This window comes from Belonocnema kinseyi, chromosome 3 (genome assembly GCF_010883055.1).
Source record: "Belonocnema kinseyi isolate 2016_QV_RU_SX_M_011 chromosome 3, B_treatae_v1, whole genome shotgun sequence".
Taxonomy (NCBI): domain Eukaryota; kingdom Metazoa; phylum Arthropoda; class Insecta; order Hymenoptera; family Cynipidae; genus Belonocnema; species Belonocnema kinseyi.
In genome coordinates, this window is record NC_046659.1 from 139,794,766 (window position 1) to 139,821,235 (window position 26,470).

At 27.8% G+C, this 26,470-nt stretch overlaps 1 protein-coding gene across 2 annotated transcripts in view; it reads right to left on the minus strand.

Moving 5' to 3' along the window:
• The window catches only part of LOC117170388 (brain tumor protein-like), a 116,653-nt gene that overhangs the window by 43,138 nt on the left and 47,045 nt on the right, over positions 1-26,470 (minus strand). The window contains exon 2 of one of the 2 annotated variants that reach the window (XM_033357153.1): positions 22,175-22,285. The exons of the other annotated variant lie outside the window; for it this stretch is intronic. The gene's annotated coding sequence lies outside the window, so the exon portion shown is untranslated. The remainder of the gene's footprint in view (positions 1-22,174; positions 22,286-26,470) is intronic. 2 annotated transcript variants of the gene reach the window in all.

Sequence of the window (26,470 nt, forward strand, 5' to 3'; positions counted from 1 at the left end):
CCGATAAAAATCTAATTCTTAACAAAAAAAACAACATATTTTGTGCCAATTAGTTCAATTTTTTCCTGGAAGAGTTAAATTTTTCGATGAAAAAAAAGAGAAGAATTTTAATAAAACGGTTACATTTTCAAAATGAGATAAATTTTCAATTAAAATGATGAATGTACAAACAAATTAATTTTTATGAAAAGAGCGTAACTTTTAACTGCACGTAGTTGAATTTTTAACTAAAAAAAGCTAAATTCGCAACAAACAATGTAACAAAAGTTTCCATTATAATGCAGAAAAACTCTAAAAACTACTTCAAGCACTTTCTTTCTTTTTTTTTAATTTAGAAGAGAGGACTTTTAAATTGTGACGAGAATTCTGACTTGGAACAGGGACCGAAATTATTAAAATAATTAAAAGTTGAATTTTGAGATCATAAGTAAATTCCCATCCATTTCCCGGGCAAGTCGCCACCCTGGCAGTAGTTAAAAGGAGTGAAAACACGATTAAGCAAGAATCTCGAGCGCACACCCATCCGGGCGCTAACCGCCGGGGAAAGACGATAATTAGAATCCTCATTTAATATTTTTCAACTCTTCCTTCCTTCTTTTTTGCCATTCATTCCCCGTTCCCTCAATTGTTTATACTGACTTTAAGCCCTCGTCTCATTGCACTCATACCCAACTAAAATCTCAGTCTGAAACTGGTTTCTCATAGAAGAGGAAAGCAAGACTGGGTCGAAAAGGCGACAAACGAGATGGAAGAATGAACTGCGACGTTTTAAAAGCGCTAGGGACCTTGCTTAATTCCCTTTGCAGGATGTCGACGAGCTCTATCGAGCTTCCTCACTGGAGTGAGAAAAACGAAACGTGAGGAGAGAGGACAGTAATTGCCAGGGTTTTACTTTCTTAAAGAAAAAGGCACACACAATTCACGAGCTTATTTTTAAAATCCTACAATAATACTTCACAAATTTATGTATGAAAATTGTCATATAATTCTACGAAACAATTTAAAAAATAAATACTACTTAAATTAAAATTTAAGAAACTTCAATAGGATTAAAATAAAATTTAAAATCCTATTTAACGTCCAATAATCAAGTTAATGTTCAGAATTCCTAAAAATAAAACCAAGAATCTAACGACCAAATTTGGACTACCGCCACAAAATGTTCACCTTGTCATTTGAAAAAAGCAAACAATTTTCCTAAACAAGAAAATACAAAAAAATAATAAAAGAAAATTTTAAGCAGGCAGGAACAACAACGTAACCGCGATGCTCTCCCTCAACCATGAGAGAGAGAGAGAGCATCGTGGTTTCGTAGCTGTACCTGCCTGCTCAAAATTTTATTTTTTTCTTGTCTTGATAAGGGTGCTGTATGAGTGCCGAAACGTTGGTGATTATTTTTTACAGATGTTTTGTTCTATTGTGGTTTGATAACAATAAAAATCAAAGATACGAGAAAAAAGTTTTAAAAAAAGAGAGATAAGGATGGGGATTTCTTTGGTTGCCTTCTTATTTTTCTTCTCCTTTTTAGGAATTGTTTTTTGCTTTTTTTTTTAAATAAGAGAAAATGAAATTACTTTCCCTATTGAATCATGCTTCTCATTACAAGAACTTGAACTATAAATCTCTAGAATAATTTACGCTTACAGGTTTATAGTTCGAGAAAAAAGCTTGCGCGTAGCGATAAAAGTGATAAAAGTGAAAGAAGTAAATGCAGATGTAGATCCATATCTCTGCTTATTTCGCTTTTCTAATAGACTAAAGGCTATCCCATAACACTTTACATTTAATCCTTATTGTGTAAGAAACGCTTTTTCTCGATACTTTTTGTTTCCAGTTTTCTAGATAGTAGAGTCAATAGGAGAACCGAGAACTCACTGGCGGAAGTGATACTCGCAACTGAGTGCTTGTACCGCAAAGAAAATTGATCCGCCTTATCGATCGGGATCTTCAGTGCGATTCGAACGCGCCTTAACCTCGGAAGAATTGTGTAGGTGCGCGGACCTGGCGTTCTCATGGCTTCGGGAATGCAAAAAGTTGAAAAAGGAATCGCCTGGGTTCGCAGGGCAACCACCAAGTAGCGATGAAGCAGGGAAGCAGGGAAGCAGGGAAGCAGGCAAGCAGGGAAGAGGACGATCAAGAGAAGGCGTAGGGTCTGCGATTCTCGAGGCCAGGAACGTTCTTCAATATTCACAGGCCTCGGACTCATTTCACAGATTCAAAATAGTATCGTGCAATTTTTTAAATAATAATTCCAATCCTTTTAAGCATAAAAACAACCCAAAATTCTAGGAGATCTATCAAATTCAGCCTCATCGAAGATTCATTGACTGTTTCAGGATTTCTCTGACTTTCCTTGAACGGTTTGAAATTCAGGGTGGCCGTTTTAATGAAAGAAAATAATTTCCGGTAATTTACCGGGCTTAAAAAATTTTCCCCTGTCAATGAAATGAAAAAAATCGAACACTAAAGTCAAAAATGTTTCCATTTGAATTATTAAAAACTGAGCTGCGAATTGAAGCACTAAAATTGGAACTTTTGAATTTAAAACTTTTATACCTGAAGTTTCAAAGTTTTTTAAATCAAAAATTTTGTATTTAAATGCCCAATAATTTACACGTGTAAAATAAATGGAAGATGTATTAACTTTTAACTGAACATTTTTTAATTTAATGCCTTTTTATAGACGCAAAAATTCTTAAATTAAAATGTAAATTATTTTAATCTTAAACAGTTTAAAAATCCTCAAGATATTAAAAATTTTATTGCAAAATCTTGAAAAATGTACATGTTTGACATTTTTAAATTACTTTAAAAATGCTCTTAGAACTCTTTAAGCGTCTTTTAAAATGATTCGAATTTTTCCTAATCATTCTTCAAAAATTTTGCAAAATAAAAGAAATCCTTAAAATTGTTCACATTTATTTTTGATAATTTTGTAAATCTTTCTAAATCATGTTAAATATTATCTTAAAATTTATTTTTCAAAATAAAAAATCATTTTCAATTTTCTTAGTAAATGTGTTTGTTCTTCTGAAGCTTTTCCAAGTTTTTAAAAATCTTCTTAATTATTTGTTCAAAATTGCCAAATCTATATTTGGTTTTAAATTAGGCCGTTGAATATTTTCACCGAATTTTTTATACGAATAGTTGGATTAGTTACATTTTAAAACAAAAAATATGAATTTAAGATAAAATGATGAATTTTTAACATGAATAGTTGAATTTTGCTAAAAAAAAATCAATCAAATGAAAAAAATTAAACAAAACTGCAACCAAAATGATGAATCTGTAGCTAAAATGATTGAATCTTCAACTGGAATACATTAATATTTTAAACCAAAAGGATAAAATTAAAACTAAAAAAGTTGAATCTTCAACTAAACTGGGGAATTTTCAAATAAATATTGAATTGTTAAATTTCCATATAAAAAAATTAATTTTGAACCAAAAAGGTAAATTTTTAACTAAAATTATGAAATACTCAATTGTAACAGTGACATTATCAGTTTTTAAAAAATGTCAAAAAAATATTTACGTTTTCAAACTATTGGATGAGTTTTTAACTAAAAAATGAATATTTAACTGGAATAGTCGAATTTTAACATAAAAATTCAAAGTTTCAACTAAAATAATGATTAATTGACTAGAATAATTACATTTTTAATCCAAAAGACTAATTTTCAACTAAGAAGACTAATTTGTAACAAAAAAGATGAATTTTCAACTTTAAAAAAAATAATAATTATCGACCAAAAATTGAAAAGTTAAATTTTTAGTTAAAAAAATTAATGTTCAACAAAAGATATATATTTCTAACTGAAATGATGGAATTTTCAATTGGAACAGTTACATTTTTAGTTAAGAAAAAATGTTAATCGACAAAAAAATAATTTTTTTATTAAAATAGATCAGATTTAACTGGAATAGTTGAATTTTTAGTTTAAAAAATATCATTTTCAGCCATAGAAGATGAATTCTGAAATAAAAAATGTTCAACTTCTAACCAAAAACAGAAAAGTAAACTTTTACTTAAAAACAATTATATTTAAACCAAAAAAAAAACTCGAATTTGCAACAAAACAGATCATTTATCAACCAAAGAGATGAATTTACAATTAAAATGACGAATCTTCAACCAAAAAAATTAATTTTGAATAAAAGAGTTTAACTTTCAACAAAGTATTTAAATTTTTAATCCCAAAAAAATCAATTCTGAACAAAAATGTAGTAGTTAAATTTTAATCAAAAAAGATTGTAATTGTTAATAAAAAAACAGTTGAATTAAACAAAAAATGAAGACTTTTCAGGATAAGTTGAATTTTCAACAGAGACCAAAATTTTCAGTCAAGGGAGAAAAATTTGCAAACGAACTTTTGAATTTGATGGCAAAAAGATAAATTTTTAGTCAAGAAGATTAATTTTCTACTGCACAGAACGAATTTTCAATAAAATAGATAAATTTGCAACTAAAAGAGATTAATTTTCAATTAAAAATAGGGTAGTTGAATTTTCAGTTAAAAAACTAATACAAAAATAATAATAATAAATTTCAACAAAATAGTTGAATACAGTAATATAAAACTACATTTTCAAATAAAGACTCATCGTTATTAAATTTTATATTGCAATTTAAACAAAAAATTAATCACATACTCGAAGCAATTCCCTAACTTAAAAAAAATCCCTGAAATTTCCACGTTGATTCAGGTAACCTGAAACCTGAAACTATCAATTTACTGAATCTTGAATCTAATTTTTTTTTCAAATTTAATGAATCCCTTAAATATCATTGATATCCTGGTTCCGGATACTTCTCTTAAATCCTTTGAAATTAGTCAGAAAGTCTTACTTTTTTTTTTGTAAAAGAAAGTTTTTTTTTTGTAAATAAAGTTCACGTCCGTGCCATACTTCCAAGCCAGGATTACGAAAATAATAACACCGAGTCGAACCCTTTTGGCCCAGACACAGATCAGAAACGCCATATCAGAGTATCATATCATGGGCCCCTCGAATCAAAATTTTTTTTCTCCAAATAAATGAATAAACTAATGTTTATCTTCGATCTAGGAAGGCTAGAGATGTCTTCGCGGTCTCGCTTCTCGGAATCTCATTCTGATACAAAACTCGAGGAAGTTGTGCTTGGAACAATGGCCCATCCACAATGGCATTGCCGGATCTTTCCGCAAAGGCAAGGGTGAGTCGGTTCTGTCGCTATTTTACGAGTCCGCCGCTGCTCGAGACAATAGTGAGTTAATTAGGCCTCGTTGTCCCCGACAACGAACAAGGAATTCAAGCCGGTGTTTCAGACAAGCCAAGCACGGCACTGTTTCTGCCAGCAGTTCGGCTCGGAACTGCAATGTAATTACGCGTATGGGACAAACTGGAGGTTCCAGATGAAATTTATGGCGAACCTCCTACGACAAACCTCTCCACAATCACCCAACCTTCTTTCTAGTTAAGAACCGATTTTCGGTTTTAGGGCGTTCATTAGAACCCACTTTTGGTTCCAAAAGAAACTGCAACAAAATAGAACCTCTCTTGCTGGAAAGGAACCCAAAATGATCAATGGTTTCCTAAGAAAACCGAAATTATAAATGATTTCTAAAGGAAAACAAATTATGGATTTATACCGTTCTAGTAGAAACTTTCTGCCACTTTTGCCTTGACTCACTTCGAAGATTTTACAAGTTATGATGCATATTTTACTCAATAAATTGAAATAAATAATATAGAACTGGGAAAAAATTTAATAAAGAAACTAAAAGATTATCAATGATTATCAAAATATTTCAAAGAATTTTAAATATTTGAGGGTACTTTAAAACTACAAGATTTCTATTATCATAATTTAAAGGTGTTTTAAAGGATTTAGAAGATTCCATTGTATTTATAAAGATTCCGAGGAATTTCAAAACCTTTTGAAAGATTTCGAGGGATATCGAAAGATTTCGAAGAATATGAAATATTTTAGGGTATTTTAAAAGACTTCAAGGATTTTAATAGATTTCAATAAATTGAAGGATTTTACAGGATTTCAAAGATTTTGCGGAATTTTTAAAGATTCCGAGGAATTTTAAAGTGATTTTAAATATTGTAAGGGTAATCCAAATTTTTAAAAAGAATTTGACATATTTAAGGCATTTCTTAAATTAGTTTTTTGGTTTTATTTTGCCATCGATTTCAAATTAAAGGAACTTTAAATCCAAAATTTCGTAGTATTTTTAAAAATTTATAGAAATCTTAAAGAGAATAAAAAGATTTCAAGAAATAACCAAAGATTTCAAAGAATTAAAAATAGTTAAGAGCATTTTAGGGCACCAAAGATTTTTCGATAGATTTAAATAAATTAAGGAATTTAAAAAGATTTCAAATATTTTTTTGGTATTTTCAAAGATTTCAAAGAATTTAAAACGATTTGAAATGTTTAAGGATATTTTTAAATTCTAGAATTTCATAATCGATTTCAATCAATGAAAAGGATTTTAAAGGGTTTCAAAGATTTTGCGGTATTTTTTTTTTAATTCTGAGGAATTTTAAAGTGTTTTAAATGATTTCAAAGCAATATCAACAAAATTTCAAAGAATTTGAAATATTTTGCGGGGGTTTTAAAACTCCAGGATTTTTCAATCGATTTCAAAAAATTAAAAGGATTTCATAGATTTTATGATATTTTTAAGGATTTCGAGGAATTTTAAAGAGATTTTAAGGGATATCAAAAGATTTCAAAGAATAAAAAATTTAAGGGAATTTTAAAACTCCGAGATTTTTCAATAGATTTCAAATTCAAGGCCTTTTGCAGAATTTCAAAGATTTCGTAGCATTTTAAAAATTTTCGAAAAATCTCAAAGAGAATAAAAAGACTTTAAGGGATGTACAAAAATTCTTAGAATTTAAAATAGTGAAGAGTCCCAAGGATTTTTTAAATAGATTTCAATAAATTGAAGGATTTTAAAGGATTTCAAAGATTTGGCGGTATTTTTAAAAATTTTGAAGAATTTCGAAGAGATTTTAAAGATCTGAAGGGATATCCAAAGATTTGAAAGAATTACAAATATTTGAGGGTATTTTAAAAGTTCAATATTTTTTAATCGATTTTAATAATTTGGAGATATTTTAAAGGATTTCAAGGATGTCATGGTATTTATAATAATTTCGAGGAACTTTAAAGAGATTTCAAGGGAATTTCAAAAGATTTCAAAGAATTTGAAAAGTTTTAGCGTATTTTAAAACTCGAGATTTTTCAGTCGATTTCAAATTAAAGGCACTTTGAAGGATTTCAAATATTTAAAGAGTATTTTAAGACTCCCAAGGATTTTTTAAATAGATTTCAATAAACTGAAGGGTTTTAAAGGACTTCAAAGATTTTGTGGTATTTTGAAAGATTTTGAGGAATTTTAGAGTTTTCAAAAACATTTCAAGGGACTTCAAAAGATTAAAAAAAACTTGAGTGAATTTTAAAACTCTAAGATTTTTCAATCGATTACAAATAAAAGAACTTTGAAGGATTTCAAAGATTTTGTAGTATTTTTCAAAATTTCGAGAAATCTTATGGAGAATACGAAGATTTTTAAAGAAAGATTTTCAAAGAATTTTAAATATTTTGAGGGTATTTAAGATTTGTCAATCGCTTTCAAATTAAAGGTACTTTGAATTATTCCAAAGACGTACGGTATTTTTAAAGATTCCAAGAAATTTTAAAGAGATTTTTAAAAGATTTTAATGGATTTCAAAAGATTTCAATGAATTTGAAATATTTGAAGGTGTTTTAAAAGTCGAATATTTTTCAAACGATTTCAATAATTTGAAGGTATTTCAAAGGATTTATATACTAGCCCACCCCCCCTGACAGCCCGATTTTTGACCTGGGATAATATATAATTACCCGAACGAGAGGCGATACCGATCTGTCGAAATTGCAACAGCTACATTCTAATCCGAGAGAAAGGTTCAGGTTAGGCGGGGCTCACGTTCATTTGAATTCCAGCCATTCGCAAATCAAAGAATGAATTTTCAAGTTCTTCGAATGAGCTTCTACCAGACTTAAAAGTCCAAAGTGTTCTCAAAACAGGGCAAACAGGACGATTTTTCGTGAAAACGGAGGAACAATGCTCTTAAATCAAATTATTATATTTTCAAAAAAATAGTTGAAAGTACAACCAAAAAAGATTAATTTTCCACCAAGAAAGATGAATTTTTAAATAAATAGTAAAATTTTTAACAAAAGATATGACTTTTCAAACAAAAAAGATGAAAATTTTACCAAAAGAGATGAATTTTCAACTAAAAAAGTGGAAATTTCTGCAAAACAGTTGAATTTCCAATCCGAAAATATTAATTTGCAACAAAAAAAGACAATTACGAAACCAAAATATAATAGTACATTTTTCAATTAAAAATAATTAACTTTAAATTTAAAAAGATGACTTTTCTAGCAATTAAATTCTTTAATTAATAGTTTAATTTTTAACCAAATAGTTCAATTTCGAACCAAAAACGATACATTTTAAATCAAATAGTTGAATTGTTAAATTTAAAAAAATATTTTCAACAATAAAAAAAAGAATTTTCTATACAAAAAGACCAATAGTCAACAAAATAGTTTAATTTTCTGCTAAATAGTTGAATGCTTACATAAAGCAAGATATATTTTCAACTAAAAATAGAATAGTTAAAATTTCAGTTGAAAAAATCTATTTTCAATCACAAAGAAAAAATGTTCAACAAAAAAAGTAATTTTTAATTTTAAAAACAGTTTAAGTAACCCAAAGGAGACGCTTTTTCTATCGAACTAATAAAATTTTGAACTCAAAAATATAAATAAAAAAACAGTTGAATTTTTAAGCCAAAAAGACGAATTTTTTACAAAACAGTTGATTTTTCAAGCCAAAAATATAAATTTTCATCAAAAAATTAATTTTTGAACAAATTGTTGATTTTTTTAATATAAAAGGAACAATAAATTGTCAAACAAACGTGGATATATTCAGTAAAAAAATCAATTTTCATTTTCAAAAATGAACTTACAACGAAAAATGTAATCAAACCCGTTTCAATTAAACCAAAGGAGACGGATTTTCTATAAAAATAATAAAATTTGGAACCCAAATATATGAATTTTTAACAAAACAGTGGAATTTTTAACAAAACAGTGGAATTTTTAAGCCAAAAAGTCGAATTTTATACAAAACAGTTGAATTTTCAAGCCAAACATATAAATTTTCAACCAAAAATCCATTTTCGACTAAATAGTTGATTTTTAACCAAAAAAGATTAATAGTTTGTCAAAAAAAATGGAATAGTTAAATTTTTGGATAAAAAAATTAATTTTCAAAACAAAAACGAACTTTCTAGAAAACAGTTCAATCTTTGCCTACAAAATTAATTTTTCACGAAGCATTTAATAACGTTAACTTTTTACCAAAAAATAAAGGTTTTCAAGAAAATAAATGAATTTTTAATCAAATAGTTGAACTTTAAACTAAAAGATACAAATTTTCAACAAAAAATGTAATAGTTCTATTTTCATTAAAAAAAAGAACGATGAATGCGCAGAAAAAATTAATTTTAAATAAATCAATTCAAGTTTCTACTAATAAAATGAAATTTTAACAAAAAAAAGTTTAACTTTCAACCAAGTAGTTGATTTTTCACTACAAAAAATACAAATTCGCAATGAAAAATATAATAGTGGAATTTTCAACTAAAACGATCAATTTTCAACCAACAACGAAATAGTTACTTTTCAGCTAAAGAAATTAATATAAAAAAAAAAACAATTTAAAAAAAAAAGTTCAATCTTCAACCAAATACTGGAATTTCTAATCAAGAGAGATGAATTCTGAACCAAGAATAAACTTTTTTCAACTTAATAGATCTAGCTTTCAACAAAAAGTACTCGGATTTTCGTATTGGCTTCTAGTAACTCAGTTCGCATTTAAGCGAAAAACGAGAAAAAGAAGTTTCTTGAAAAAAGGGAAAATAGGGAAAAGACGGGAAAAAAGTCTCATCTACTGAAATTTTGAATAGAATTTGCCTCACACACACGCACACATTTTCAATTTCGAATCATTTCTCTGATATGAACAAACACTTGTTCCTCCAGGCAAACATTGGCGAACGAACAATCGAAAATATTTGTTCCGTAAATTAACCACACGTATCTCTAATTAAATATTTATCCGAGTGTGTAAACTGCTGGAGAAGAATTTGTCCTCTAGCCTTTGAAGCCGCACACAGCGAAACAAGCTAGCTAGAAGCAACTCGATGTAAAAAGCGCTTGTAAATTCGCCGAAAGGTGTATTTAAACAAGCAGCCGCAGCAGTAGAATCAACGACTCAGCGATTTATATGCAGGATTAAATTTTCTTTCGCGTCCCTGAAGCCTTGGGGACTCCGATTCGAGTGCTGGCTGCAGCAGCATCCGCTCCACGTGTATAGATTCCACAGCTCGTATGGATCAGACGGGAGAACTCCTTTGTCCCGAGCAGTGCGATGACTCGGCTGAGACTGGATTGGACTCTGCTGAGCTCAACACACAATCTCATCGCACCAACACAGAGACAATCTTCTTCGACGCGATACCAACGACGGGTATGCGAATTAAGATAGCCTCCGGAAATTAGACTTGTAATTACTCCAAGACCGGAGACGGATCCCTCCGACCATTCATTCACTGTGTCGAAAAGTTCAGATTCATCAGAAAAATATACGACGATAAAATAATAATATTTCATGATTCCAAATCCAGATGTTTCACGAGATTTCATTGATATCAGGAGATCTTAAAAGAATTCCAGTGATTTAAGATGAATTCTACTGATTTCAAGTGACTTGATGCAAATTCAATTAACTTCAAATAAATTTAAGTGATTCCAACTCCAGATGTTTCAAGACTTCACTGATATCAGGAGATCTTAAAAGAATTCCAGTGATTCAAAATAAATCCAAGTGGTTCCAACTCCACATGTGTCCCTAGACTTCACTGACTTAAGGAGATTTCAAAAGAATGCAAGTGATTTCAAATGAGTTCTAGTGATTTCAACTCCAGATGTGTCAGTAGACTTCACTTACTTTAGGAGATCTCAAAAGAATTTCCGAAATTTCAAGTCACTTTATGCAAATTCAATTAACTTCGAATAAATTTAAATAGATTAAAGTGATAATCCCACTCCAGATGATCCAAGAGATTTCCCTGATATCAAGAGATTTCACTGATATCAAGAGATATCAAAAGAATTCCAGTGATTTAAAATTAATTCTATTGATCACAAAATAATTCCAGTAAGGTAAATTTACTTCACGTGAATGTAATTAACTTTAAATAAATTAAAGTTATTGCAACCCCAGATGTTTCAAGATGCTTCAGCAACTTCTGGAGATTTCAAAAGATTTCCGAAAATTGTCCGAAAATTTATTGATTTCAGGGGATGGCACTAAATTTACGGCACTTTATTAATTTTACTAAGTGTCTATTCATCTCACTGTTCATTCCATATCAAATGACTTGGGAATTCAAGTGACTTCAAGAGAATTCTAGTGAATTCAAGTGACTTCAATTTAAATAACTTCAGATATTTCAAAGTAATTTCCGTAATTTCAAATGAATTCAAGAGAAATCTAGTGACTTTAAGTGACGTCACATGACTTCAAAAAAATTCAAATGACTTCAAGTTACTTCAAATTAATGCAAGTGACTTGAAGTAGCTCCAGATGTTTCAAAAGTCTTCAGTAACTATAATAGACGAATTTTTAACAAAGTAGTGTAATTTTTGAATCCGAAAATATTAATTCAAAAAAAAAAAGTTAGTTTTAAACCAAATAGTTACATTTTCAACCGAACAAATAAATCGTCTAAAAATCTTTAATATTTTTTTCGAGATTTTTAGAAATCTTTTGAAGTTTTTAGAAATTTTCTTTTGAAATTAATTTTCCAAAATAGAAGTCATTTATAGTTTTCTTCGAAAACTTATATTTCGTTTAACATTTTTTGAAATATTTTGGTATAATTATGGTTTTTTTTCCTGCAAAAAAATGATAAATACATCATAATTTGGAAAAAATTTTAACTCTTTATTTAAAATTTTTTAAATCTTTTTAAATGTTTTGAAATATTCTTTTTAAATTAATTTTTCAATGTGATTCCAAGCTCGAATTTGTATTCTCGGTTAATTCCCGTTTTTTCAATTCCCGGTAATTTACTCTCTTACATTTTCTATATTTTTTCAGTTAATTAAAAACTTTATATTTCGAAGAAATTTGCTAATGAAATGAACAACCTGAAACTACAAAATATTTTAATTTTTAACCCGAAAATATTAATTCTCAACAAAAAAGTTATTTTTAAACCAAATGATTGCATTTCTTAAAAATTTAATAAACCAAACAGATGAATTCTGTACCAAGGGACGAATTTTCAACAAGATAATTGAATTTTTAACCAAACTTTTATACCAAAAAGTTGAATTCAACCAGAAAAGATAAATTTTTAACAAAATAGTTGAATCCTCAACTAAAAAACTTACGTTTTAACCAAACGAATTTTTAAACGAAAAGTTGAAATTTCCACCAATTCCTAAAATTAATCAAAATCTTTCAAAATAAAAAATTCTCTTAAAATGGTCAAATTTTTTGTTTGCTCATTTTTAAAAACCTTTAAATTTGTAGACACATCCTTGCCAAATAAAATTAAAAAAAAAAACAAATTTTCTTCGAAAATTTACAGTTTGTTAAAAAGGTTTTTAAATATTTACACTTTTTTAATGGTCTTATACAATGGTAATTTTTAATAATACTTTTCAAGAGTGAATAAAGAAATAAAATTCTGCATAATTAGAAAAATTGCTTGAAAATTTTCCGGATTATTTACTATACATTTTATGAAATCTTTTTAAGTGTTTTGAAATATACTCTTAAAGTTAATTTTATAAATAAAAAATCATTTAAAATTCTCCCACGTTAATTCCCAGGTTTTTCCCGATTTTTTTTTAAATTCTCTGCTATTTCCTCTCTCATATTCTCTTATCTTTTTTTTGCAGTTACTTGAAAACTTTCTTTTTCGAAGAAATTTGCTAAAGTAATTAACAACCTGGTACGTAAGAGTTGTCACGAGTTGGATCAGGTTTCTCGCAACGTGAAACGAAACAGGATAGGTCACTGGCAAACCGCACGTGTTATGTCAATAGCAGAGTAAAGCGGCGATTGAAAAGCGGCTGATTCGTTTTCTCGCAAACTTCCGCTACAGTGTTTTATTTGAAAGTTTAACTTTATTTCCGACTGTATCCAACGTTAGTCGTGCGACCTACGTGGCAACTACATACACCGTAAATTCGTTCAGCTGTTCGCAATTCAAAAGAATTCCGTTCTTTCTTTCAAGTTACTAAAATGTAGCGCGAAAATATTACCCCAAGAACAAATTGAAACAAATGACTACAATAAAAAAATAAAAAAAAAAATGGTTGAAACTGGCATTTTTCAGAGTTTCTTTAAAATAAAAACTACGGATAGATAAACAAAATTTGCAATTTGTTAACTATTTTAAACTATTTTCAAAAATGTCAAGTGATTTCACCGTGCAATCCCTTGACATCTTTTAAATACCGTTGTTATCCTAAACACCTTTTCAAAATCCTTCTAAATTTTCTGAAATCCTACAAAATGCTTTGAAACCTCTTAAAAATTCGGAAATCACATATAATTACTTGGAATCTTGAAAAAATACAGTGAAGCTCTTAAGATACCACAAAAATCGAATAAAATCCCATAAAACATTTTGAAATCTGAAATTTCTTTCAAAATTTCTTTAAAAAATGACGAAATCTTTGAAATCCTTTGAAATAGCTTAAAATGACATAAAATCGGATAAAGGCCTTTGAATCCCCTTTAAATTTTGGATTGTTTCCGAAATTCCTTGACATCCTACGAAATCTCTGGACAACTCTCAAATTTGTAATTTATCAAAAATGCTTCGTATTTTTCGTCTTATTCAAAATTAAACCTAAATTCTATAGCGTACAATTTGAAAAATAAAAACAAAATATTTTAATTCTATTTATTTAATAATAAGAAGGGGATCTATTTTAAACTACAAAAAACCTAAAATCTTTTGAGATACTCGCAAATTCCTGAAAAAAATCGTCTATATTTTTCAATCCATTAAACCTGTTGAAATCTCTTGAAATCCCTGAAATTCGTATAAATCTTTAGAAATTCTTAGGTTTTTCTATAAAAAAATCCCACAAAACAGCTTGAAATCTGTAATCTCTTTCAAGATTCCTTAAAAAATTAGGAAATCTTTGAATTCTTTTAAAAGCCCATAAAATCGAATAAATCACCCAAAATTTCCTTTAAATCTTGAAAATTTTCTTAAATTCCTTGAAATCCTCGGAAATCTCTGAACAATTCTTCAATTTTTTAAACTCCTTGAAACTGGTATTTTTAAACATCTCTTCCAAGTTAAAACTACTATTAGATCTATAAAATTTGCAATTTGCCTGTTAAAAATGTTTGCAATTTTAACTTTTACGGAAAGTTGAACATAAATGGTATGGGATCAAATTTGAAAAATAGTAGCAAAATATAGCAATTATTTTTTTAAATAATAAATAAAGATTAACCATTATAAAATGTTAAAAAAATGTCAACGAGTTTTTCCTTAAAATTCTATGAAATCCCCGAAATTTCTAGAAGTCTTTAAAACTTTTCAATAAATCCGTTGGAATCCCTTGACATCTTTTAAATATCCATATCCTGGATAACTTTTTAAGATCCTTCGAAATTTTCACAAATCCTACGAAATTCTTTAAAGCTCCTTAAAAATTCGGATATCCCATTTCATTCCTTGGAATATTTTAAAAATACATTTAAACTCTTTAAAATACCACAAGAATCAAATTAAATCCCGTAAAACATTTTCAAATCTTAAATCTCTTTTAAAAATTCGTTAAAAATGGAGAAATCTTTTAAATCCTCTGAAATCGGATAAAACCCCTAAAATTCCCTTTAAATCTTTAATATGTTCTAAAACTCCTTGACATCCTCCGAAATCTCTGGACAATTTGCAATTTGCCTGTCAAAAATGCTTGGTATTTTTCTTTTCACGCAAAGTTGAACTCTGCGGGAATGAAATTATAATCAAGCGGTGATGCAGGAAAAGTTGAAGGAAGGGCTCGCCATTTCATGTATCACATGTATGGAATTTCTTCCGCTCTAATTCCAGCAACCACACTTTTTGCAGAGGGTGCCCACAGTGGAAACAACATAACTGATTTTGATGCTGCTACTACGCAAAATTAAAAAAAAGTTGTACATACGTCTTTAGAGTTTTTGATTAAAAACTCAGGAAAAAGTTTGTTTGAATCCATCTAATATTTGTTTGATCCCATATCAAAGAAAGAATGTGCTTGATTCAAATAAACATTTTTCTGAGTGTACAGAAGTGAGAGGGTGGCCGCAAAATTTCATTTTCAAGATTCCCTGACTTTTCCCTGATTGTTCCTTGATTAATTTTTCTTTTTTCCAAGCCAGCAATATTTAAAAAGCAGAGTTCTAATTTTGCCATATTTCTGGTGTGGAATCTTTCGTAAGTGGAATAAAAAAATTTTAGGTTTTAATTTACAAATTTTTATTTATTCTTCTCAGAGATTTCACAGCCTGATCTACTTAAAAAGTTAAAAAGTGATCTATTTATTTTCATCTTCTTTTAAAATTAAAAAAACTTACAAGAGTTCGACTTACAAGACTTGAAAAAAATTCAAGTTAAATTCAAAAGAATTCAAATAAAATAGAAAGTTGAACTAAAAAAATGCAAGGCGAAATAAAAAAATGTACCAAATCAAAACCAATTTAAAAATATGAAAAAAATTAATCAAAAGGCTTAAAAAGAATTCAGGATTATATGAAATCTAATATTTCTCAAAATCCTGAAAAAATGATAAAATTCCGTCAGAGAGATTAGAATTCCTTCAAATAATTGAAATCTTCGGAAATATTATAAAACTCCTTGGAATTTCTCAAATCTTCCTCAAATTTTTGGAAATCCATTGCAAATTTTTTAATCTCTGCAAAACTGATTTAAATCATTAAAAAATTCCTTGCAATCTTTAAAATTTCTTAGAAGTTTTCAATTCCTTTGAAAACTCTTGAAACTTTTTAAAGTTCTTATTAATGTCTTGCAATATTTTAAATTTTCCTAAGATATATCCAATCCTTATAAATTTGTTAAAATCCCTTGATATTTTTTTTAATCTTTAAAATTTAGTTATAAATTTTGGAATAATTTCAAATTATATCCATTTAAAATTCCTTCAATTTTTTTTTTTGAATTTTCGAAAGCTCTTGAAAATTCCTATGAACCTTTTAAAGTAAACTAAAATATTTCCGATCCATTGAAATCTTTTGAAAAACCCTGAAAGTTTTTAAAGCTCATTAAAATTGCTTGGAATTTTTAAAAGTACCCTAAAATTCTGAAACTTTATTAAACAACTGAAATAAATTGAAAATTCTTTGAAATATTTTGAATATTCCTAAAATATTTAAAATCTTTTAAAAGCGCTTTAAATTTTGTCAAGCTCTCAAAAATTCTTTGGATTATTTTAAAGTACCCTAAAATATTTCAAATTTTTTTGAATCCCTTGAAACATTTTAAGGCTCTTTAAATCTCTTTGGAACCTTAAAATACCCGAAAACCTTTACAATCCTTTAGAATACCTTCAAATTATTGAAACCTGGTAAAAGTTTTTTGGAATATTTTTAAAGCTTTTGAAATTTCCTTAAAATTGTTTAAATACTCTAAAATTTATGAAATCGTTGAAAGGATTGAAATCCACTAAATATTTCTTGGAATCTTTTTAAATTATAGTGAAAAAATAGACTGAAAAGTGATTTAAGAATAAAAAGTTTCCTAACTACTAAAATTGGTTGAATTTTTCTTGATGTCTAGGTTTTCCTGATTTTCGGTCACCCTGATTATGAACTCAAGAAAATGTTTGTCTAAAACAAACAAACGTTTCTTTGATCCCATATCAAAGATAGAATCTATTTAAATCGACCAAATACTTGTTTAACCCGATATCAAGAAAAGAATTTCTTTGATTCAAACATTTTTTCTGAGCGTAAAGAAATGTGGAATTAATTTAATTTTGAAATTCATCAAATTAAATTAATTCCTTCTATTTAAAAGAAAAAGAGAAATAATTTATAAATTAGATTAAAATGAAATTGAACAAACTATTTAAAGCCCAATAATCAAGTAAATGTATAACATTCCTGAAAATAAAACCAAGAATCCAACGAACAAATTTGGACAATCACCATAAAATGTTCCTATTATAATTTGGAAATAAATTTTCTTTCAAAAAAAAGTTTCTAAAGAAGAACAAAATTTTTGTGAAAAATAAAAAACAGGAAAGAAAAATGAGAACAACACAAAAATTGTTAAATAATATTCAAGAACGTTTTGGTACTTACACAGCACCCTTATCAAGGTAAAAAAAAATTGAGCAGGTAGAAGCAGCAACGAAAGAACGATACTCTCAAGGACAGTATCGTTGTTTCGTTGCTGTTCCTACCTGCTAAAAAAAACAACAAAAAAACGAAATGCTGTGACAGTTGATCGGAGACAACACACGAGTTGTCGCACGTGCTTTTCGCGGCATTCTATTGGACGAATTAATTATTCGCTCGGCGCGACACTAGAGCACAAGTTCGATATTCGCTTAGCATTTCCACGGGAATTTCTTATTCTCGAGTTGCAGAAGGCCAGGTTGACCCGAGGTCACTGCACCCTGGAACTCTTACCGCCTTACTTAACCACCTCGGCGTGTCGTCATTGTGCTCTTGCTCATACGCAGGTTCAATTAATCTTGCAATTAAAGCCCTTATCGTTTAGATCCAACCAGATCCCTGTCCTCGAAATGACTCGCTGTCTCACACCCCGTCCTGCTGTTTTACGACATTTCTCTACTTTTTCAACTCACTCGAATCATCCATTTACTCTTGACGGTAAACATTTACCTTCGTGTTTCCTTCCTTGCTCACAACGGTGCAGTAGTTCAATTTGAGGTAAAAAAAAGACACTTTTTCGGAGATAAGAGGATTAAAAAGGGATTTTTATTTATTATTAAATACATTTTATATCATATGGGTGAAAAGCACGAAAATGCTCTAACAGCAGCGCCTTTTGTTAACAACTTTTACTCTCTAGCAACTTTTGTTTTATTTAAACAGCTTTTTATTTAGCTTTAAAAATGAGTTAATTACCTCAGCACTTTTTACTGATAAAAATACATCAGAAGAAATTCAAGAAGATAAGAAATAAAAAAATAGATAAACACGCTAATTCAAAAAATGGGTTGAAATCTTTGTAAAATCTTCTTATATCTTTTCAATATTTTGGAATCTTTACAACCTCTGTGAAATTTTAAAAATATTTCTGAAATCAGTATCAGCTCATGCTGCCTATTCCTTCAATATATAATGATAATATTAATAAAAATCTTTCAAATATCCTGAAATATTTCTATAATCTGTATCACCTTAGGATGTACAATACTTAAATAAATAATAATAATATTGAAATAAGTTCAATAACTAAAATAGTAATAACTGAAAATAGTTCAAATCTTTGAAATCCTTGAAATCTTCAAGAAATACCTGTGAAATACTTTAAATATTTATGAAATTTTTCTGTATATTTAGTATCAGCGCATGCTACCTATTCTTACGATAAATAATGATAATAATAGTAAAATTAATAAAAAAAATAGCAAGATTTTTGAAATCCTTGAAATCGTTAGAAATCTTTTAGAAATCTTTCTGAAATTAGTGTTAGATTGTGCTGCCTATTCCTTTAATAAATAATATTAACAAAATATTTAACCTTTGTTATCATTGAAATATTGAAGAAATCTTTTAAATCCCTGTGAAATCTTCGAAATCTTCCAAATCTTTGAACTCTTTCTCAAATCGTTTGAAATCATTAAAAATATGACAAATATTGGTAAAATCTTTTGAGTATTCGTGAAACTTTTGAAATCTTGGAATTCTTAAAAAAAAAACCTGTGAAATCCTTCAAATCCTCTGAAATCTTTGACATTTAAAGAAACATTTCTGAAATCTTCCAAAACTTTGTGAAACCTTTCAGAAATTATTTTCAACTTATGCTGCCTAGTCCTTTAATAAATAATAAAAATCCTATGCTACCCTTTTTTTTTGATAAATAATAATAATAAAAATCTTTCAAATATTTGTGAAATCTTATCAATCTTAATGAATTCTTTTAAATCATTGTGCAATCTTTAAAATCACTGAAACCTTTTGAATCTTAGTGATCTTTGTGAAATGTTTAAAATATTTATGAAATCAATATTAGCTTACGGTGCCTAATCCTTTGATAAATAATAAAAAAATCTTTGTGAAATATTTTGGAATCTGTGAAATCTTTTCGTAATCTTTGAAATCTTTTGGAACATTCAAAAATTTTGTGAAACCTTCGACATATTTCTTGAATTAATATCAGCTTATGCTATATCCTTTATACTTTAATAAATATTAATAATAATAAATAAATTCTAGATTATAAATTAACTAAATAAAACAGAAAACTGTTCCTGTATATTTAATTTGAACAATGTGTGGTTTCACTCTCTATAATACTACAAATTCTTTTTGATTACGCAAAAGCCGACTTATTATATTCTTTCCAAATAGAGGAATAATTAAAAATAATTTCTCACAGACTCGGAAATATTACATAATCTGACTAGAACGGTTACGCTTTCAACGTCGCTTCCTCAAGTGAAAGTAATGTTAACATAAGGAGGATTCGTGTAGCACGTGGTCACGTGTGAGTTTCATTACATCCAAGAATTTAGAAAAAAACTATTTTAAATCTCTTCCAATTTTTTTTTAATTTTTTAAAATCTATAGACAATCCTTATAATTTGATAGAATTTAATTTATTTAAAAATTCTAAAATGTTTAATATCCTCTGAAATCCTTTGATTGTCTTTTGAAATTCATTGAAATGTTCAAAATCTCTTGGAATGGTTGGGAATCTTGTAAAATACCATAAAATATTTAAAATCGCTTGAAATTTTTGGGAATATCGTAAAATACCATAAAATATTTAAAATTCCTCAAAATCTTTAAAATACTTTGAAATCCCGTGAATCATCATGGATTATATCTCTTAAAATTTCGGAAAATTTAAAATCCTCTAAAATCAGATGAAATCTCTTCAAATCTCTTAAAATTTGTGAAATTATCTGAAATCCCTTGGAATCTTTTAAAAAATTCCAAAAGCTTTCAAACCTTAAAAAATCCTTTTAAACTTCTTAAATGAATTCAAATCTTTTAAATCTCCTTCGAAAATGTTTAAATCTTTAAAACCTCTTTAAATATTTCGAAAATTTTGAGAAGGCGAATATGTTATTTTAGCCAAACAGCGAAGGACAGGGTGGCCGTTTCAAGCAAAGAAAGAAATTTTCCCTGTTATTTCCCGGTTATCAAACATGTTTCATGGTCAATGAAATTTAAATATTTAATCTTTAAAGTCACAAATTTTTCCATTTGAAGTCATACAAACTGAGCTGACAGTTAAAGCACTCAAAATGGAACTCTTGAATTTTAAACTTTAAAACTGAAGTTTAAAACTTTTTTCATTCAAAAATTTTGTATTCAAATGAAATTAAACTCCCAAATTAAAATTTTTTAAATAAATTATGGAGTTCAAAGATTCAGATTCGGTTCGAAAAATATAAGTCAAAGCTATCATTTTCAGTCCTCATTTTAAAAAAATTTTATTATTTTTTTTAATGTTTTCAGAACTTTTGAACATCTTTTTAAATGATTCGAATTTTTTCTAAACATTTTCTCTAAATCCTGCCAAATAACAAAAATTTTCTTAAAATCTTCCACATTCATTTATGATAATTTTGTAAATTTTTCTGAATCTTTTTAAATATTCTTTCAAAATTAATTTTTTCGAAATAAAGAATCATTTTCAATTTTTCTAGGATATGTTGTTTATTCTTCCGAAGCCTTCAAAATTCTTAAAAAGCTTCGAAACACCGAAATTTTGGTGCGAATAGCTGGATTTTGTCGGCACACGCAGAAACTTGGTTTAAATTATTTGAAATCATTTCAAATTTTCAATTAATTTTATATTAATTCCAAACTTCAAAATATTTCTTCAACGATTTAAAAATAAAACTTACAAATTAAATTGTTTGAAATAGAACAATTAAAATTGCAACGTTCGAAGTTTAGTTTTCTTGTTTGGTTTTGAATATTTAATTTATAATCGAGCGTTTATATTTGTTTAACTAATAAGACCATTTAAATTGAAACAGTTTAATTTTTAACGTTAAAATCTGAAAATTCTGAACTGATTCCGAATCCTCTTGTAAAATAAATTATTCACTTTTTCATTCATAAAGTGAAATTTAATTTTAAAACTCATTAATTAATTTGCATTCACAATTGATGAACTAAAAATGTTGTTCATCAAAAATCTTCGATTTAAAACGCTTCTAATTTTCAATTTTTTAAACTTTTAAACTGCATTTTAAAATTCTTGAAATTAAAATGTATGCTTAAAAATTTAAAATAGTAAATTTTTAAAGCGAAAGATTTTCGAATAAAGCATTCTAAACTGAATGACATTATAATTGATAAAAATTACAATTTAACCAATTATTTAAAACGCAGTGGAAATCAAAGTTAGACAAAATTTTCATTATAAAAATGTTGTCAAATTTCTAGTCAAAAAATAAATTCATTGCCATTTCCCGGTCCCACGGCCACCCTGGAAAAAGTTTGAACATATTTTTGAAGGCAAAACAATAGTTGCATTAGTGTTATTAAAAAAAAAAAAAAACCAGTGGCACAATATTAGCATGCAGACTTCAGGGATTAAATTTGATTCCCATTATTCGCCATCAAAATCCATAAACTTGGTGCTTTAGATTTTAGGTTCATTATTAATTCACAAAACCTCTTTGGCGAGATTAAGGGGGATTCAAGTTGCCGTAACGCCACAACTCGGCATCATGAACTGAGATCTATTACTATCTAGGATCCCCGGTGAGGATGCAACCTCCACAACTGCATGGTCAAAGCGGTTAAATATGCTCGGTTTATATCCGCAAAATGGAAATCCAACCACTAAGATCGTTTACCTTAAATCCTGCCTGACGTTTCGCACCCCTTGTGTGAAGGTAGAAGTGCAAAATCCAAAAGGATAACTCCGAGTTGGTACCAATTTATGCTCGTAATTCCGGTAAACTCACCTGTAATCAGAAAAGAACAATTTTGCATCAGTTTAAGTTAAAGTGTACATTCTCTCTCTCTCTCTTTCCAGGCTTTCTTCAAAGTTTAACGACCGACTCCAGAAAAGCTCCTCTATATTTCAACGCATTGAAATTTCCTCTCCACTCCTATCCTTTCTTTTTAAAGCAGGGTCAAGTTTTTCAATTTCCCCGATCAATTAAAATCATGTAAAATATTTATATTTTCCGAAAAACTCAAACATTTATTTTAATTTATCACGTTCATTCGAATACGTCCTGAACGAAAAGAGCAAAAATTTTCAAAATAACTGAATTTTGAAACAAATACCAGAATTTTCTACTAAAAATATCAGTTTTAAACAAAAACTGGAAATGTTAATACCTTAGTCAAAAAAAATAAGAATAGTTGATTTTTTAATCCAACAAAATAAATTTTCAACTAAAATGATAAATATTTAACTGAAGTACTTGAATTTTTAACCACAAGGATGAAAAGAATTCAATTTAAAAAAAAAACATGAACTTAACGAAACAGTTAAATTTTCAATTATAGGTGACAAATTTTTTACCAAATAGTTGCATTCTGAACTATAAAAAATCATCTTTCAACCGAAAGTGGAATAGTTACATTTTTAGTTATTAAAATTAATTTTTAACCTACCTCAGGAATTTTCAATCAGAATGATAAATCTTCAACTAGAATATTTGGATGTTGAACCAAAAACATGAATTTTTAGTAAAAACAATAAATCTTTAACAGAAATAGTTGAATTTTTAAACTAAAAAATATTAATTTTTACTGAAAAAATATAAATTGTCAAAAAACAAGTAAATAATTTAATTTTAAGTAAAAAAAATTCATGTTCAACCAAACAGGTGAATTTTTAACTAGGACTATGAAATATTCAACTAAAATGATGAATACTGAAATTAAATAGTTAAGCTTTAGACCAAAAAGATGAATTTTCAACCAAGAAGATTAATTTCTGCAAAAAAAGACGACTTTTTAACTAAATAAAGATCATTTTTCAATCAAAAATTGAATTTTGAGTCAAACAATGAAGTTTCAACTAAAGAAAGGAGTTTTTAATTAATATTATGGAATATTTAACATTTTCAGTTGAAACAGAAAACAATAATTTTAAACAAAAAAAAAAATATACAAATTTTCAAAAAAATAGTTTAATTTTACGGAAAAAATTCCTTTTCAATAAAAAACGACAACAATTTTTGAATCGAATAGCTTATTTTTCAATCCAAGAAATGAATTTTCAACAAAAATTATAAATATTTCATTGCAATTCTTGATTTTTCAACCGACAAAACTAATTTTTAGACAAAAAGATTAATTTTCAAAGAAAACGATAATTTATCATATTTGAGTGTAATAAGTTAAATTTTCAGTTAAAAAATTACACTAAACAAAATAAAAAACTAACTTAATAAAAAATAGTTACATTTTCAAACAAAGTGATTAAATTTCCACTAAAATTGTAGATCTTTGACTGGAAGTTGAATTTCAAACCAGAAAGATCAATTTTTAAATAAGAAGATGAATATTTAAATGTAATAATTTAATTTTTGGCCAAAAAGATTAATTTTGAAGCAAGAACATTTGGTTTCTACCAAAAATAAGAATTTTAAATTAAAAAATCATTTTGAATAATTAAAAAGTTGAAATATTTCTTAAAAGAAGAGTTTAATTTTTAATCATGTAATTTTATTTCCAATTAAAAAAAAAAGAAATTTTCAACTAAAATAATAAATATTAAACCGGAGTACTTCAATTATCAACCGAGAAGAAGAATTTTTAGACAAGATAAATTTTCTATTTAAAAAAAATAGATTTTTAATAAAATACGTGTATTTTCAACACTGTACTTGAATTTTCTAATAAAAAAGCCATTTTCATTCAGGTTTTTGAATTTTAAACTAGAAAAGATAAATTTTCAATTAAAAATGAAACAGTTGAATTTTCAGTTAAATAAATTAATTTTCAACGAAATTGATGAATTTTCAACTTAAATTATGAATCTTCAAATGGAAAACTACAAATTTTTATGAAAAAGAGAAATTTTCAACCATAAAGACTAATGTTTCTGTAAAAACGATGAATATCCCAAAAAGTGCATAAATCTTCAAATAAATAGTTAAATTTTTAAATGAAAATGTGCATTTTCAGCCAAATAGTTGAAATTTCATTAAAAAAAAAAAAAACGAAAATTTTGAAATTAAGATCGAACCGAAATCTATTTTCTTATAGCAAAATTGTGTATGCTTAAAAAAACAATGAAAAAACATTCACGATTAAAAAACAGAATTCTAAACTTCTTTACTTTTCGGCTCATTAGAAACAAAAATTAAAATTAAAGAAAGAGGGGAGACATAAATTTTAAACCAAAAATTAAGAAGTTCAATTTTCTATGAAAAATCTATTTCTTCACAAAAAACCAGAGATAAATTTTCAATTCAAATGATGAATCTTCAATAAAAAAATTTAATAAATGAGTTTAACTTTTCACCAAGTAGTTGAATTTTAAATAAGTAAATAAATTCATAACCTAATAAAAACATTTTTATGTCCTAAAACTGTAGATAAAAAAATTCTAAATTGATAAAAATGATTTAAATCATGATTGATGAAATTTGTATGTGTTTGGATTACTATCGATTTTTGAATTCCAATTTTCAATGGGAATGACAACCTCTAAATTAATTATCACTTGTAGAGATTTCATGCCTAGATTGAAGGCTTGAATGTAATCAAAATTGTCAGTCGGGAATCGTATGAAAATTGGCATGGACATATCCACTTCCGGATTTATCAATTGCTGTTGTATAGGCTGAGTGATACAATGACGTCACGTTGATGATACTCAAGTTTCAATGTACAAAATGACTCTTCACGACCTAAAGAGATAACCATTCCTCATTCAATACACTCATTCTGCCACATCCCTCTTCAATTACTCAGTCGACATTAACGTGACAATTCCTCGAAAATTTAAAAATATCATTTTTCAGAAAAAAGATTCGAGTCCTAGAAAATTTTTCGGATTCAACGAAAAATATACATTAGCACTCTTTGATGAAAACTAATATTCTTCTTTAAAAACTACTTTGAAACTTAGTTAAGAGTTCATAGAACAGATAGATTGAAAGTCTCTAAATTATGTTATATCTTTAATTATATTTTATATCTGCAATCACGTTTTATACATCAGTTTATATTTTATAGCTTGTAATAATACCTTGTATCTTCTTCAGTTATATATGAATAATTGCAAAACCATATAATTCATCGTCACCATAAAAGCCATACACATAAAATGACAAAAAACATACGAGAAAACGTGGATTTTTTTTTAGAAGCATTAAAACTGACGTTTGTTGCTTTGCGAGTTTGAATTACGTCGTTGAATGTTTACTTTTCAGCTTCATCGTAAAAATGTAAATCAGGAACTTGTCAGAGCCCGAAGCCCCATGTTCACTCTCTACTTGTGAAGAAACGATAACGTAGAAATGTTCTAAAACCGGAAGTACGGTATAGGACTATAGGAGGTAAAAATTGTAACCGTCCACAGATCGTGCGAAGTCACTGGTTGGAAAAGGGTTCCCACCAAGGCCTCCTCAAACTCCACATCCGTCTCACCTGCTCCTCTTTCACTTTACTTTTATAGGTCCTCATAATTAATTATCACGGGAAAAAAAAATTAATATCCCAAGTAAGTTTGCTCAAAAACAATACTTATAAACTCAAATTTCGATTATTTTCGCGCCAAAATCATTATACGACACAAATACCATTCAAAATCCTGCAATTTGACACCAAAAAGCTACGTGTTACGATTTTTAGCCAAATCCGTAGAAATTATACAAGTTTTGCCGCCATATTGGATCCGCCATCTTGATTTTTGAAATATTCTCTCCAAATTCGTAATCAACGAACTACGAAACCCCCGAGTCACAATTTTTAGCCAAACCTGTCAAAATTATGCAATTTTCGCCGCCATATTGGATCCTCAATCTTAAATTTTAAAATTTATTGACTTCAGACTTGTAATCAAAGACCCCAAAAAGACCCGAGTGAAAATATTTTGCCAAATCCGTCGAAATTATACAACTTTTGCCGCCATATTGAATTCGCCATCTTGATTTTTAAAATATTTATTTCAAATTCGTAAT